This window comes from Camelus dromedarius, chromosome 15, assembly GCF_036321535.1.
Source record: "Camelus dromedarius isolate mCamDro1 chromosome 15, mCamDro1.pat, whole genome shotgun sequence".
NCBI classification, from domain to species: Eukaryota; Metazoa; Chordata; class Mammalia; order Artiodactyla; family Camelidae; genus Camelus; species Camelus dromedarius.
Genome location: NC_087450.1, coordinates 40514367 through 40531454, shown reverse-complemented (window position 1 = coordinate 40531454; position 17088 = coordinate 40514367). Strand labels below are relative to the sequence as shown.

General features: G+C 38.3%; 1 protein-coding gene across 1 annotated transcript in view; it reads left to right on the top strand.

The window, feature by feature from the left end:
- Nucleotides 1-17088, top strand: part of RASGRP3 (RAS guanyl releasing protein 3) — a 97377-nt gene that overhangs the window by 41409 nt on the left and 38880 nt on the right. The window contains exons 3-4 of the mRNA XM_064494591.1: nucleotides 5309-5430; nucleotides 16868-17005. The gene's annotated coding sequence lies outside the window, so the exon portion shown is untranslated. The remainder of the gene's footprint in view (nucleotides 1-5308; nucleotides 5431-16867; nucleotides 17006-17088) is intronic.

Here is a 17088-nt window from a genome sequence, read left to right as displayed (position 1 = left end):
TTCACGGGGAGGAGTAGGTGTAGTATCTCTAGACCCTGACAGGGGCATAGATGCCTCTGCAAAAGGAAACCTTATGTTTTTAAATTGGATGTTAAGTCTGAGGTTGCTCATGGACTCTTGGGAGGGAGTGAAAATGGCAGTATGTCAAATTTTTTGTGACTCCAAAAAGCTGGTGGTGAGAATCAGGGAGTGATGTGTTTCCATTCCTTTTGCCCTGGGTAAGTTCATCTGTTTTAAAATGACATCAGATGGTGGAACCTTAGGGAATACTTGTTTTCCTGTGTCTTCTTCTGAAATCCTTTGCGGCAATCAGTCTCTGTGTGTTTGAGTAGTGGCTCTTAAACTATTATTGGTCACAGGCCCCTTTGAGACCCTGAGGAAGGCTATGGATCCTCTTCCCCAGAAAAAAGCTCACAGGCGTAAACACAAAATTCTACATGTGATGTCATAAGTTTTATAAATCTCTGATTCTTGGTTAAGAGCTTTGGTGTGGACTGAATTGTGTCCCCCTAAAATTCATGTTATATCTCAATATAACTGTATTTAAAGATAGGGCCTATAAGGAGGTAATTAAAGGTTACACAAGGTCATAAGCATGGGACCCTATTCCAATAGGGCTGTGCTCTAAGGGACACCAGAGCTCTCTCTCTCTCTACCATGTGAGGACATAGCAAGAAGGCTGCAAGCCAGGAAGAGTCTCACCAGGGACTGAATTGGCAACACCTTGATCCTGGACTTCCCAGCTTCTAGAACTATGAGAAATTTCTGTTGTTTAAGCCACTCAGTCTGTGATATGTTGTTACAGCAGTGTTAACAAACGAATACAAGTTTCTCTCCTAGAAACTGCTCTGCCCCACAAAGTAGCTATGTTTATGGTTACTGATCCATGAAGGAGTGGGACTGGGGGAGGGGAGGTCCCTAGTGAGCAAATGTTCTGAATGTGGAAGAACCACCCTGCACCATGGATGGGAGACTGGGAGCACAGGAACAGGATCAGCTGGCAGCACCATGCCTGGCTCTCTGCCCTGGGCTTCATGAGTCCACACTACCGAGCAAAGTATGAAGTATGACGGACGCGTGGAAGGCTGATGGGCTCTTGTGCTGAGCGTAGATCTTTTCTATAGGTTCTCCTTCATTTCACCGGGCAGGTTATCCATCTGAGCCCAGGGGCCTTCTTGAATTTCTTTCAAACATTTAATAAGAGACAGGTATCCTCCTGAATATGGTAATCTTGTAAAGTGGCGAAGTCTCTTCCCCCAGAGTTAAGATTGGAGCCACCTGAGCCAGAATCTAACTGCTGGGAATGTGGGAAGAACTTGCTCCTTAAAAATCCATTTGCCCAATCGTTATCCCTCTTGAAAAAGCTGCTGCTGTCTGATGTGAATGGAATTTGAGGACAAGGATGATGAGAGTTGTAATTTGCAGATAATGTAGTCCCAAACTCAGAAGAGCAGAGTCTCAAAGCTTATAATGGTGTTGAAGGAGTGAGTTTAGATTCAGGGAATGGAGCATGTGTGGCTCTTTTCTGGAAGACTTTAAAAGAGACGCCAAAGTTTGAATGAACAAAGATAACCAAGAAAATATGTGGGGCTCCATGTGACAAGAGTAAATGACGAGACAGGGTTCTGGATCCAAGCGTCAGAGCCAGGGAGCCAGCTGTTTGTGCCAAGACGACTTTTGAGGTCAATCTCACCTTCACCACACATTTTTATTCATCTCAAAGGTACCCAGAACTGCTTCTGATGCCCAGCCCCCATCAACCAGGAATATCAGCTTCTTACTAAACCCTCCACTGTCATTTTAGACCCCTGAATACAAAAATTATTTTGACAAAGGGAGATGATTAGGTTGAAATAGTTTTTGCAAAGTTCAAGAGTCAAATTCCCTTGAAACCAGACTGATGAGCAGAAATCCCATGACTGACAACATATAGCTGCTGATTCAATTCTCCATACCTAAATAGCAAAACAACTGCTTCATATCAGAAAACTCACTTTCTTAAGCAGATGCATTAGTTCAAAATCAGCCTCTGACACATGCACTTTTTACGTCCCAGGGACCCCACCATGAGTCTGGATTCTATGGAAGCACTACTGTGATGGCATATTTTTCTTTCTCCGATTAACTCACTGTTTAAACTTGTGCAAATTATGTTTTCTTTTTGGCCCCGAGGCTCTCCTTTATAAAGTGAGGTAGTTAACCTGAAAAATAAAAGGTCCTCTTGAAAAGAGGGAAAATATGTCTCTGTCTCTCCTGTACCACAATCTATTTCTCTAATAGAACCAGAGGTTTTCTTGGAGTAGACAAAAAAAGCTCTATCAGAAGACTTGAATGAGCAAGATGACGAAATCAGGTGTTTAGAGGTTAATCCTTGCAGCTGCACTGACCAGTAAATAACACTCCCCTGGTTGCTGGTTTCTATTTTTAGAGTCATAAACAACAACAAAGGAAGAATACCAACTCAGTGTATATAGTCACTAATTATCCAAGTGACTCATTATCTAAGTGCTGGAAATTATCCACAGGAGATTATCCTGAGAAGTACACAGTGATGAGTACCTGTGCGTTATTTGAATCTGACATGAAGGAATAAGCCATTACTAGTTTAAGTCAACAAATCCAAAGCAGCAGAGAGAGGAAGTGGGAGAGAGTGAAACTGGATACTTATTGTAGTGTGGGGAATCTGAAAATGTATTTGCCTCTAAGCATAAGTAGGTAGGTACTTTTTGTGTAGCTATCCCAGTGTACATTCTAGTTGCCTTTAATCTTTCCAGAATCTACAAAGTTAGGTGCTTAGAGGGCATTTGGCACCAAGTCCCATGCTCTTAGTGAACATCCATTTTGTGATTAGGACAACGTTTCTGTAAAAGAAGAACACAGGTATCTGAGGAAGTTGCAAAACTTGGAGGTAATCTAGAAATTTACTCATATTATAAATGGATACAAATAATTTATTGACCAAGCTTGACAAATGCTATAGAAATCCACATCTTACTTTCTTGCTTGAGCAAGACTTAGTCTTGCAATTTGAGCCTACATTTGAATGGAAATATGCCAGGAGGCATAGTAGCTGTCTTGTGATTCTTCCTTGTCCAATGCACAAATAGAAACATTCTAAAGAGCCCTCCTTAGCATCTTGATGTCAGCTGGCATCCTGGGGAGCTGCAGGAAGGGGCTTGCAAAGGCAAACGTTTGTAAGGCCAGGAAAATACCAGAATGAGTGCAGTGGATTTAGGGATAAGACAAATTCTCTCTGCCTAGGACAAGTGATATTTCGCTTTCTTCTTAAATGTACTACAGAAGAAAAGGCACAGAGTTGGGTGATAAATGGCCCTGACACTTGGCCTCAGTTTGGGGAGACAATAGAGGGTAGTGGAGATTTTGGGGAACTGGGAGGTGGTTGCCACTCAGCTCCAGCCAGGTGATGCCTCATGGGGATGCAGCCCTAAAACCAGCAGATCTGATTTTTCCACAAGAATCTAGAAAACTGGATTTTTTTAAGGTGAAAATCTGGATTTGTACATTTTTGCAACTAATTCAGAATTTCTACAACTTTGTGATGGCCAGTCCTGTGTGAACCTAACCAAAAATATGTCTATGAGCTAGATCTCTGTTTAGGAGGTCACTATTTTATAACCTGTAGATGCTGGGTGACAAAGAACTTGTTAACTTATATCATCTTCACTTTGGAGGAAAAAACTGAGACTTGTGGTTTATTATTTGTGTGTCTCTAGGCTTTCAAATAAAGGGGAAAATGCAAAAAGAGAAGGGCATTTAAGAACAATATTTATAATGTGTATATAGCCACTATACCTTCCTATTTAATTGCTGTCGCGTCAGAGCCAGAGTTCTTGGGTTATTACAGGAAGCACGATTTTGTGTTAGGACCCACAAGTACATCTGTGTGAGATATTGCTGATGCCAAGTATGGCATCTGTTCAGTCATCTTGGTGTGAATATGGGTCTCTGTAAAAAAAACTCACTGGAAAGACTCAGGTTGTTCCATATTATAATAAAGATATGGAGATTTGGATACACCTAGATGATGCAAGGAATTTTCCAGTCTTTTTAAAACAGATGTTTGGCACTCTGTGGACAACACATTGTCAAATTGAAAACTCCGTATCCAAAAGCAACATTAGATTTTAGGAAAGAAACTGGAATACCTGAGAAACAAAAACACTTTTACTATTTGAGATCACTCATATGTGGAATTAAAAAGAAAAAAAAAAGACAAATGAACATAAATACAAAACAGAAACAGAGTCATAGACATAGAATACATACTTGTGGTTGCCAGGGGGGAGTGGGGTGGGAAGGAACAGACTGGGAGTTCGAAATTTGTAGATACTGACAGGTATATATAGAATAGATAAACAAGAATATACTGTATAGCAGAGGGAAATACATACGAGATCTTGTGGTAGCTCACTGTGAAAAAGAATGTGACAATGAATATATGTACGTTCATGTATAACTGAAAAATTGTGCTGTACACTGGAAATTGACACAGCATTGCACACTGACTATAACTCAATAAAATAAAATTTAAAAAATAATAATAAAGTGCAATAACTAACTTAAAAAAAAAACACTTTTACAAAATCTGGGCTCCCTTCACATTGTTTAAGATACATGAAGGTAATACATTTTGGGTCTTGAGCACTCCTTGATTTTTCAGTGTAGATACGGCTTCAGGTAGTCCAGTATTTTCCCACAGTTGTTGATGTTTTTATGATGGGTTTTTGCCTTTATCTCCCGAACCAAGTATTACTACATTATTATGTAGTAGTAAGTTAGTGAGAATGTTTAAACATTTTCATTTGCATTTTTCTGTTTTAAAAATGCTATAAATAATTTGTGTTGCACTTAGTAGTGAGGAAGTATCTTTTTACCTAAATTCTTGGTGAATGCTTTCAGGTTTTTTTGTGATTAATAGTTAAAGAGTATCTAAACAAATAAATAAATACATGTCCACTTTCCTGGACTAGAAACTAGAAGCAAGTGTTAAAAAGAAGTCACTGAAGATGAGATATTGTGGTGAGATAAAGATTGGCAAGGGTATAAAACTGTGTGAATATGCAGATTTGTGAAATCCCCGCAAATTACCACAGAAGCCGATGAGGTTCTCGTTCTAATTTTAGTGCCCAGCTTGGTTTCACTTACTATTTCAACTCTTCAACATTCTTCTGTGACAAGTGGATCCATCAGTAAAACTTTTGGTGGAAGTGTTTTTGTGCAATATCTACTCTCAAGAATTGTTTTTGAAGTATTAGTAACCTGACACGCATTTATTTCCATTTCACAGAAGAATGAATGCAGTGTCAAGACTTGGATCCCCTCCATGACTCATTGGTACACACAAGATACTGCTGACATTTCTGTGTGGATCTACTGAAATCTCCTGGTCTCTAACCTCTCTAGGGGCATGTACGTGTCTTTGTATCCCCTTAAGTACTTATTGTATGTGCTTGATAAATCTCTCTTTAAAAAATAGATTGTAACTGATCAGTAAAAATATAATTGAATAGACAGGCTTGCATATCTAGAGAAGTTAGGTCTATCCTCCAAAAATAATGAATATTAGAATAGGGAAGTTGATAACAGAATCTTCATTTAAAAATTTTTTGAGACTAAGACACAGTTGGTAGAAATGGTATTTAAACTAGTTCTCAATTCATAACTCAAATTTCCAGCCTATGCTGCCTTTCTCCGTTTTTTCTTTCTCTTCCTTTTCTTCCTTCCTTCTTCCTTCCCTCCCTTCCTCCCCAACATTCCTTACTTTCCCCCCAAGTCTTTTGCAAAATAGATATATGTGACTTCTGAGTTTGAGAGAGATGACATAAATAGGAATCATTATATCCCTTAGGTAGAAGGCACTTTTTGTCACTTGCCAGGAAAACAATGATAGTAGCTAACATTTACTGAGAATATTCTGTGTGTCAGTTAATACGCACTTTACCTATATTCACTCATTCATTCAATTCTCATAACAACCCTCAAAAACAGAGATACTGTTATTATCCTGCCATACAGATAAAGATACAGAGATATAGGAAGATTAAATAATTTGCCCAAGGCCACACAGCTAGAAAGTGTAAGAGTCAAATTTGATCCCAGTGGTCTGGCTCTGAAGTCCAGGCCCTTAACCATTAAGTTATATACTCAGAACTCATTCAAGGAGTAAAACGTGTGAAGCCTACACAGACCCACAGGAAAGGACTACATTGGATTATGCCACATGGACCATCACAGAGGCTTTTAGTTCTGATGCTTAGAACATGGTAGCCCCCTCTCTATGTTTGTTTGGTGAATGAATAAACATGTAGGTACTTTAATTCATTTTAAGACAGCACCATTCTGTTAGCATTCCTGTGTTTCCATATCTGTCTGCTTTTTTTCAGCATCATTCTCTCTGCATGCAGTGTTCTTTTCTCTGCTCAGTGCAACCTCACTCATGCTGCAAGGCACAGCTCAATTCTGTGAGTCAGAGCTTGTTTTTACTTCTCTTTCATAACGCCCTATATCATAATTTCTGTTGATATGTGTCACCTCTTTAGACCCTGAGGCCTCTGAGATCAGTCTGTGCCTGTTACGTACTTGTACCTCTGCCACGGTGTTAATCAGTGTCTGGCACAGAAACAAATATTGAATAGACAAGAAAATGACTGGAAGAAGTATTTGGTATACTTTTATTCTCTCTAACATAAATCTGTACTACTAAAAATCTAGAAACGGGTCTTGAAATTCCATTACAGGCATGTTAAAATAAAGGAAATAAATTTATTCAATAATTGAAAGAAAAAAGTTCAAGACAAGAATAAGATTAGAGAGGAAAGTTGGAGAAGAAATAAATTTAAAGTTTGAAGACCATGTTGGAAGAATAAGACGGCAGAGAAAGATAACCATATAAAGATATCAGACATACTTCTGTTTTGGGAGCTAGAAAGACAAAAGACAGGGTCTAGTTCTTAAGAAACTACTGGGGAGACAGAACTATTCAGTAACATAAATCACACAAAGCCTAAAGGAAGTCAGTACATTGAGTGCCAAAGTCTGCCTGGAAAAGTTGGGAGGGAGGAGGAGATTTCAAGTAGGCATTTGAGAAGTGAGTATGTGATTGCCAAGCAGACATACTGTGGGGAGGAGAGACATTCTAAAAAAAGAAACAATATAGGCAAATCATGTCTTAGTCGGTTCAGACTGCTTTAACAATAGTACCATAAACTGGGTGGCTTAAACAACAAACCACCCTCATGAGTTAATTATCTTCCAAAGACCCCCCCATTGGGGATTAGGGTTTCAACATAGGAATTTGAGGGGACTCAAACATTCAGTCCATATCACATGGGCACTATGAAAAAGAAGTTCATTTTACAGTAATAGAACATGCATTGGGTAAAGCAGAGGTGAGTAAAGAGGAGTGAGGGTGTGGGTGGGCAGAATCAGAGCCATTCATTAAAGGCTTTGTATGCCAAGCACGGACTTTAGATTGAGCCAATTGGGAATGGTGGAAGGACTTTAAATAAAGGGGTTATGTGATCATTCTGATAATTTGGGAACACTGATTTGGCACTAATGGAGAGGAGAGATAAACAAGAAGTGAGAGCCAGTCTAGAAGCCTGACAAGTAAGCATCGCAGTGGCCCAGGGAAAAGTAATGACAGCTTGAACCCAGGAGTGGCAATGGAGAGGGAAAGAAGTGGAGGTATATGCTCACACACCACTCATTCAATCAGGAGGTAGATGATCAGACTCGGACATGGAGGGATGATGAAGGAAGGTGCCAGGAAATCTAGGGTGAGTCCCAAGTTTCTGGCATGGAATATTGGGAGGCAGTTTGAGCCATAAATCAAGGAAGAAAATATAGGAGATATAGTAGTTTAGGAAAGTGAAGACAACATATTTTTTAATTAATTAAAAAATCAATAGAGATATAACTCATACACCATTAGAATCTACTTTTTTTAAAGAGTAGAGGTCAGTGATTTTTAGTGTATTCACAAGGTTGTGCAATTACCACAGTCAAATTCCAGAACATCTTCATCACCCTCAAAAAGAAACCTGAACTCTTTGCAGTCACTCCCTAGTCCTCCTTTTCCTCAGCCCCTGGCAACTGCTAGTTTACTATCTGTCTCTACCTATTGGATTTACCTATTCCAGACATTTCATATAAGTGGAATTTACAATATATGGCCTTTTTTGTGTCTGGCTTCTTTTACTTAATGATTAGGTTTATCCTTATTATAGCATGTATCAATGTCTTTTCTTTTTATGGCTAAATAATATTCCACTGTATAGATACACCTCATTTTGTTTTTCCATTCACCAGTTCACGGACATCTGGGTTGTTTCCACTTTTGAACTATTCTGAATAATACTGATATGAGTATTTGTGTACAAATGTTTTGTGGACACTAAGTTTTCAGTTCTCTTGGGTGTGTACGCAGGAGTGAATTTGCTTGACCATCTGGTAACTCTATGTTTATGTCTTTGAGGAACTATCAAACTGTTTTCCAAAGTGGCTGTTTCATTTTACATTTCCACTAGCAATGTATGATAGTAAGATATGAAAACTTACTCAAAAGTTAAGTAAAACCTGCCCAAAGTCATTCATTAGTAAGGAGCAGAGCTAGGGTGTGATCTCAAGCCTGCCTCTCTTCAGAGCCCACTCTGCCCTCTACTATGCACCACACTGGTGTCACCAACACAGAGGTGGTGGGTGAAGCTGTGGTTGTGGATGAGCTTACACTGAGCATTTGAAGCAAAAGAAAAAGGCCAGGTATGGAGACCTGCAAACCTGTACGTCAGACTGGGAATGTGTGACCAGAGGCATAGGAGGAAAATCAGGGAAGAGAAGGTGCCAGGAACACCATCCGAGGGGAGAATTTTAGGGAGGGTGGGGTCAAGGGGTAACACGTGGCATAACTTCTAACAGAACCCGGTGACCTCTACCGGAGTAGTTTTGGAGAGGTGTGGGGGTGGGAAGTGGAGGGAGAACTGATTTGGGTGGTCTGAAGAGGGGATAAAATCGAGCCAGCAAATTTTATTTGACCGTGAAGGTTGGAGAGACAGGCAAGATGGCTGACAGAGGGCTAGTGTTTGCTGTTTGTTTTTGTTTGGGGCCAGAAATGACACCTCATGTTTACCTAAACTGCTAACACTTTAGTTCCAATTCATCAATTCCTCTGTTCTTTTATAACTGTACCAACAAAATTCTTATCCCCATTCCTTTGCCTCCTCTAACTTCGTAACAGTGACTTTGTGAGAAGTTATCTCTCTCCCTTTTTCTTCTTCTCCTCCTCTGTCTCTCTCAATCTAAAAATACCCATCAGTTTCATGTTTCTAGGACTTACACAATTTCTGAAGGCTAGTTTGGCATATAAGGAACGAGTGGTATCAACTGCTAAACTTCTTGAGAATTCCAAAAGTTATTTGTAGCATTTTTGACAGATCCCCACCAACCTCCTTGTCCTCCATGTGTAAATCTACTAGCAATCCATTTATAATATTGTTCCAGTGGGGAAATATATTCCTATATAAGGACTTTTCAAATATAATTTGGAACATTTCATAATTTTAGGACTTCCTTTTTTCTCATGTTTTATGCTCTTGAAACCTTCTCAAATGAATTTTTTTGTTGTTCTGATAAGAATGGCAGAGTAATATTATTTTTCTCATGTTAAGGATGATGAAAGTGAACCTTAGAGAAGTTAAGTGGGACTGAAGATACTTCTGAAATGTTCTAGTTACTTATGTTTTCTCTTTTGTTGGTATGTACTGTGATTTCAGGAGTAAGGCGAAATTAGTTAAGGTCTTACATAGGACGAAGCGAGACATCACCACTTCTTGAAATTTGTTTTCCTTTTAGAGAAAGGAAGAAACGTTTGCTGTAGGAGAAAAATCTGAAATAAAAGAGAATGAGAGAGTCAGTAAGGAGAGTATTCTAATTATGGGCTTCATTCAAGCTGTGTAAATTTAATTGAGAATACAGAAATAATTAAAAATACATTTGGGGGAGGTTACTATATTTTACTTTTAATTGGCTCCAATAAAAAGTGTAGCTCCAAACCCCTGATTCAGAAGTAATTTCAAACTGAGACTTTACTATCCCATAAAAGAATGCTATAAACATATTTGTTTCTGAACAAGAGCAAGATGTTTTCACTTAGGTGATAACATACTACACTTTCACCTGAAAAAGAGAAATTCATATTACATCTTCAAGTAGATCTGTATCTGTGTATACAAAAATTAGCATCAAAATGGTGTAAGGGACTCAGTTTTTAAAGCTTATCAATGTCAGTGGTGAAATTGGGGAAAATAAAATAAATTATAAGAACGATGATGCTAAAGCATTGTACAGTCCCTATCTTTTTGTAGTACATTTATTTACTTATGCCTTTTTTTAATCCCAAAACTGTTCAGAACTCAGTGCATACCTACCTGACCCCAATCATTTCACTCTCACCAGCTCTTATTCTAAATATTGTCTTATGCGTGTTCTTATTCTTTTTTATGTGATGAGGAGTTTTGATAGCAGGTTGGGGATATCTGTCCCTTGTGCAGTTCTGAAATCATGCTCAGGTATTTCCAGCCACTTTGCCGTCTGACACCACTGAATTTAGCTGGTATTCTGTTTTAGTTTTGTGATAATAAAACTTAACACTCTTGGGTATATCCTCCTTCTGGAAGCCTTCGTAGATCTCTTAGGTTGAATTTGGTCCAGTTCCTACGCTCCTACGTCTTGGGCATGCATCTCTGACACTGGACTTAACAGGCTTATTATTTTATAACTGGTTTGTAATCTGCTTCCACACAGCGATGTGAGTCCCTGTGAACAGCTCTTAACATCTTCAGTCTGCAACACAGTGCTTAACATTTAATGGGTATTCAATAATCATTGGCTTTTTTGCTCAACCAAACAATGCCTTTCTCTGAGAGGATGGGGATACTTTTGAAGGCAATCTTTCATTATATTAGTGCTTCTTGCTGCATTCCTGTATAGCAACTTGGAACACAGGCTTTGAAATCCTATTCCAGAATCTTCGTAGACAGGCAGCTTCACCCCCAGCTCGAAGTGGTGGTAGGTGAGAGACAGATTTTGTCCTCTAGGCTGTATCCTCTGTTCTTGTTCTCTTGCTTCTTAGAGGTTTTCTGTGTAGTGTCTTCATTCCCATGGAGCCCCCTTTGTGTAGACTCTATCCCCTGAGATTGTCTTCTGGCTTCAGAGTTTTACTTAACCCATGCCAGTTATTGAAAATGTCCTCCCCATGGTGGGTACACAGGCATGAGTGTGTTAGTGCTGGTATCAAGTACTAAGTGGAAGTCAATAACCAGCTCAGAGCTCACCTCACAAGGTGTCCTTGCATTTTTTGGTAACAATTAAATAGCAAAGTTTAGCTGTGTTTTATTCATTACTGGGTTTCTGGAGTGGGGCCTGATCTTCCAGAGTTCATTGGGTAAAGCACTCAGCACAATGACTGGCACAGGAGCACTCAAAAAGATGACTTCCTCCTCCTCTTCTTCCTCTTCCTTCTTCTCCTCCTTCTCCTGTATCATCATCACCACTATCATCATCAAAGTCACTCTGAAATAAATGAACAAAGGGTGAGGAAATGTGACCTTATTTCAAGGGATTTGGAACCAGGTCCTTCCAGGTATTAGTGCCACAGACAGAATAGTTATGAATATAATATTGGCATCTTCAAGAGAAGAAAATATTGATATTTAAAACAAAACTATTTTCCTGAAGTTTAAAATTTTAATTAAATTTAATGAGTTAAACATTTCCTAGTTCTGGGTCTTATTTCGGGGATATTATTTACAATTTGAACACTGGAGTTGCCATAGTAGGTCATAACCTTTCTGTGTAGTTGAATGTGTCCATCTGGAAACCTTCTGATTGCAAATGTCTTATATAAGTAAATTCTCTTCTGTGTTCAGCCCCAGCCAAATGCTAGGAAAACACCTCCTTTGTTGGACCTTAGAATTTCATTTTATTTATTACTAGAGCTTCTTCAAGACTCATTTCTCATTCAATTCATGTCAGGTAGCCATAAATATGTTTGTTTGGTTGTCAATACTAAATGCTGTTAACCAAGAAAAAATAAATAAAATGCAGTTTAATCTTGTTACCTAATTGTTACTGAAAAATGCAACAAGGCCTTGTGAGATGAGCTCTGAGCTGGTTATTGACTTGTTGTTCAGTGTTTGGTACCAGTGAGTCCCTGAATTGTCAAGCTTGCTGTAATAATAATGGTTATTCATTTTTCAGACAATAGGGCCAGTGATAGAATGCTTAGAAGCTAAGCACAGGGAATAGTAAACATTTGTTCCAGACAATACCTAGAAATTTATCTAATAGGCAAGATATAACAACAGCTAACATGTGTCTGGGTAGTGGAAAAATATATAAATTTTTGGAATCAGATGGACCTAGTTTTGCAACATAACTAGTAATATGATATGGATAAGAAGTTTAACCTCTCCAGGTCTCAATTTCTTCCTCTATGAAATGGGGAGAATAATACTTAGCTTTCAGGATTATAAGATTTAAACATAATATAGGTAATTTTCCCAACAATATGTCTATCACATATGCCAACAATTATTTCTAGAGGCTATTATTATTTTGTTTTTAAAATTCAGGACAATGTTGATTATTAACGCTCCATTAGTAAAAGAGCTTTTTTTGTAGGAAAAAATAAACAAACAATAACAAATACAAATTTAAAGCCCAGGAAAACCTCATTGTGAGATTAAATAAACCCATCTAAGCCAGGAATGAAAAAAAAAATTACCTTTAGAACTGAGAAATACAGTATTATCCATGGCTATTCCCTCCAATCAGTCTTAAATAAACTTCAGGGATATCACTCCACTATCCATAAATGTGGGATACTTTCTTCTATGGGTCATTATCACAGCCCGTTTGAGGTGTTTAAACTTTGCTATAAGCATTGGACTCATTTTCTAAGTTCATACTATCCCAGTTGGTTTGTGATAGAATCAATTTCAACAGTACTGGCAATGAGACTATGACGGAGGACTCTGGCAAACGTAACTGACTGGAGGAGATAAATTCAAAGAACTGAGAGGTGATGTTGAAGGAAATGAGAAGGAAAATTAAAAATAAAACAAGACCAACACAGAAATAACTAAAGAATGCCAAATGTGAATAGTGAACTGAGAAAAAAAGCAATATATCTTGTGATTTGTGAACTTTTTAAAAATAACTTAAAAATGAGGGCATTGGAGATTGTGCATAGTGGGTCAGAGCTACAGAAATTCTGGCTTGGAGGGTAGAGAACATGGGAATAGTGGCTGAGGCTGAAGTTGCCGGAAAGAAATATCCCAGAGCAAGTCAAAAGGGTGGGAGGCAAATTATTTCTTTATTATAATTTCACTTCCAATCATGTCCGTCTTTCTTTTCCCCATTTCAAGCAAAGCTAAGTGAAATTGGAGCAGGGATCCATGCCATCATGAAGAAACCACCAAGCCAATGCCAGCCATGCTTTAGCTCTGAGGTTCATAATTATGGAAACTTACGTGACTAGACTATAACAGCAGAAACTCAGAATTGCCTGCTCCATACAAAAGAAAGTTACCATATAACTTGTTCCAGAAAAGTTACCTTAAATAATTTTAGAAACATGACACAAGTGAGTGATCTCACCCAAGGAATAAGGAACACTAAACTTCCTCTCAAAACAAATCAGCCTTCTACTCTGGATGGAAATAATCCCAATGCTTCTGGTTTCTTTCTTCTGCTCTACACTGTATATTTTGTATATTTTCTCCTCTTGATAAACCTCAGACATGTCCCCATGAGACCTTCCAGGGAATGACCTTGTCTCCTTCTTAGAGTAAATAAAAGTCACCACACAGGAACTTCCTTGACTTCCTGTTATCAAAAGGACAAATACTCCTGTATCTGTACCCATTTTTTCCCCCTTTCCTGCTGTTACATTGAAAGAGGTGAGCCTCTGCTTTATCAAAGTAAATCTCTCCACTGTGCATAGTCCATCATTTTTGTCTTTCCAGAGCCTTTGTTATGTAAATTCTCTTTTTCGTGCCCCTTAAATTTCTCCTTCCACTAATTCTTAGCACTTAAACGTGATTGGGCAAGTGAGGAGTCTGCAACAGATATCCAGAAACTAACTCAACATTCTCCTTAAGATATCTCAGCAATCCCTAACTCAAAATGTCCAAAAGTGAGTTCATCATTTGCCCCTCCTACTTCCTACTCCTTCCCTCTTCCTTCAATTTCCCAATCTCAGGGGGAATGGCTCCACAACTCAACCAAATATCTAGCTGGAAATCTGGAAATTATCCTTGATTTCTCCTTTCTGCTCATTCCCCAAAGCCATCTGACCAGCAAATCTTGCTGAATCTATCCTCAAAAAATATTCTGTAACCAACCACTTTTCTCCATCTCCATTGCCACTCATTGGTTCAGACAGCTATTTTCTCTTGCCTGGATGGTTATAATTGGCTACCAACTGACTTCCCCATCATTAGTGTAGGTCTTTACTAATCTTTTCTCCATACTACAGCTGGAGGGATCTTTTAAAAGTCCACATTTGATCATGCCACTCCCTTACTCACCATTAAAACAATGGTTTCTTATTGCCCTTCAAATAAAGCCCCTACTCCTTAATATAGCTTGCAGGACTGTTCACGAGCTACTCCTAATGACTTTTTAGTGTCATCTCTTTCCCCATTCAGTACTTCAGTCATTCTAAATGTCTTTTAACTTTTCTTAATTGCCATCTTCCCACACATTCTTTGCCTAGCTAAAACTCCTCTGGCTCCTAGACTATATCAGTGCCCTGCTACCTTCATAGGATAGTTTATTGTAATTATTTGTTTAAGTCTTTGCTAGAGTATAAGAGCAAGAACTGTGTCTGCCTTGCTCACCAGTTTATCCTGTCTGCTTGCCTCCAACCTCCTCTACCAGCCATTCTAGTACCTTGCTTGGTATCTGGCATCTAATAGATCCTCAGTAATTATTTGTCAAAAAAATTAATTATCTTTCATAGTTGTATTATTTCTCTTACTGAACTCAATAATCTCCTGTGGAGTCTCAGAGAATATAATCACAGCACTTTCAAAATCTCATGTCTGTGGTGAAGAAGAAAGATTAATTAAGCTTGAATGTTGCCAGAACAAATGCTATGGCACATTCATTGTTAATCCTTAAGGCTTCAAGGTTTGTAATAATTACCACTCATCTTAACAGAGGATTTAGGCATTTGGAGAAACCTCCTTGTCTCCATATGAAGATCAAATGAGTGCAGTGACACACATATGGTTATTTATATATATGCCATTAGGAGGGAAGAGTCAAAGAGTTTTTGTTTGTTTTTTTCTTACAATAGAGGTAATGCTGTAGACAAGACTATCTTAAGAAGTTCTAATATGGCCAATACCAGTTCACAAATATTTCTTGAATACTTACTAGATATAATATTTCACCTTATAAATTCTGTAATCCTAGAGCCAGGGGGAACCTTTACTTTTATTTTGGCATATTTCTTAGACACTGTCTGGGAATTTAGTCTACAGCATCTCTGACAGGCATTACTTTACTTCGGCTTGAGCACTTTCAGGAATGGGATTCCACTGCTGGTGAGGCCACCTGTCCCACTGCTAGATGCCCTAGTGTCACAGTATACTTTTCTCCTATTTCCTTCTCCCTTCTCTAAACTAACATCTCTCTTCCTGTCACATCTAAACGTTGATCCTCTACTTCACCTTATGTCCTCAACTTAAAAGCCTGTAAATACTGGGAGGGAACAGGAAGCGTGGACAAAGGGAGACACCTTCCCAGCGTGTTTTGCAGGAGAGACGGTGGGTGCATTTTATGTTACCTCACCAGCTCCTTAAACAATCTAGTAAAGTAAGCAGTGTTAATGGCATTTTCCTTAGAGTAGTAATGGGGTTTTACTCAAAGTAGTAAAACTTTCCCCATTTGTCTATCTAATGTTGAAATCCAATTTGTAAAAACTCTAAAGGTTCTGAGTTAAGAGCCTGGGTGCTAATTAAGATCTGTTCATGTACAGTTACATGGAATTGGCTCCTTTTCCCTATTGCCAAAATTGAGAGCAGAGTTCTTATTGTCTTAGACAACTTCACAAGGATTTTTTGAAGACAGAGTCTCTGCCAGTCATGTTAATGAAAGTCTTTTTGCTGCATGAACACATCATGGCCTTTGGAAATCACACCCAACAGAACTCTATTGCCTTTTTGAAGTGAGACCTTCTCTCTTAGGAATAATTCAAGCCCTAGGGGAATTTCAGCTTATTGTGTCCTTTTCAGACTTGTGAGAAAATGTTTATGCTGAGGAACAATAATTTTCACTGCAGCCAGAGAGTATCTATCAACACGAAAGCAAGTCCTAAGCATCAGGAGACTAAACAACCTGGACTAAAATAACATTGACCTTCACGTTGAGACAGTCGGGAGGGATTTAGGGTCAGAGTTTGATGATCACCACAACAAACTCTTTTAGAGATTTACTAACATTCCAAAGTCAGTGTTTGGAAATTCTTAATGAGAAATTCACTGATAGAATATTTGGGCTACAATAGTATTTTACACTATGTGTATAAATTTTGGTTTTGTCACATTTGTAGGTTATTCATAGATCAAATTTTTTTTAATTATTTGATTTTTAAAATAGCATGACACCAAATAACTGTTTTGAATGTATTCTCTTTTTGATTAACTTTGTGAGTAACATTTAGACAAAAATCTCAAAAAACACTTCTAATTCAAGGTTTTTGGAAATGCTTGAACACAATGTGGATTATTTGGTGTTTCTATTATTTAACTCTGGGGATTTCTTTCTGGTTTTTAATCAGGTTCTCCAAAGGACTTATTTGAGTTGGGTAAGCCAGTTCAGCAGACTGCATCTCCAATGCTTTTTCCAATGATGATAACTGCCCTTAAAATCCTTTCAGACCTGGATATCTATCTATGTGAGACCAATAAGTATTTTGGTAAGTATGTCTTAACTATTATAGATTACTGTATGTAAGAAATACACCAAAATAATTATTCCAGAAAAACTAAAAGTAACATG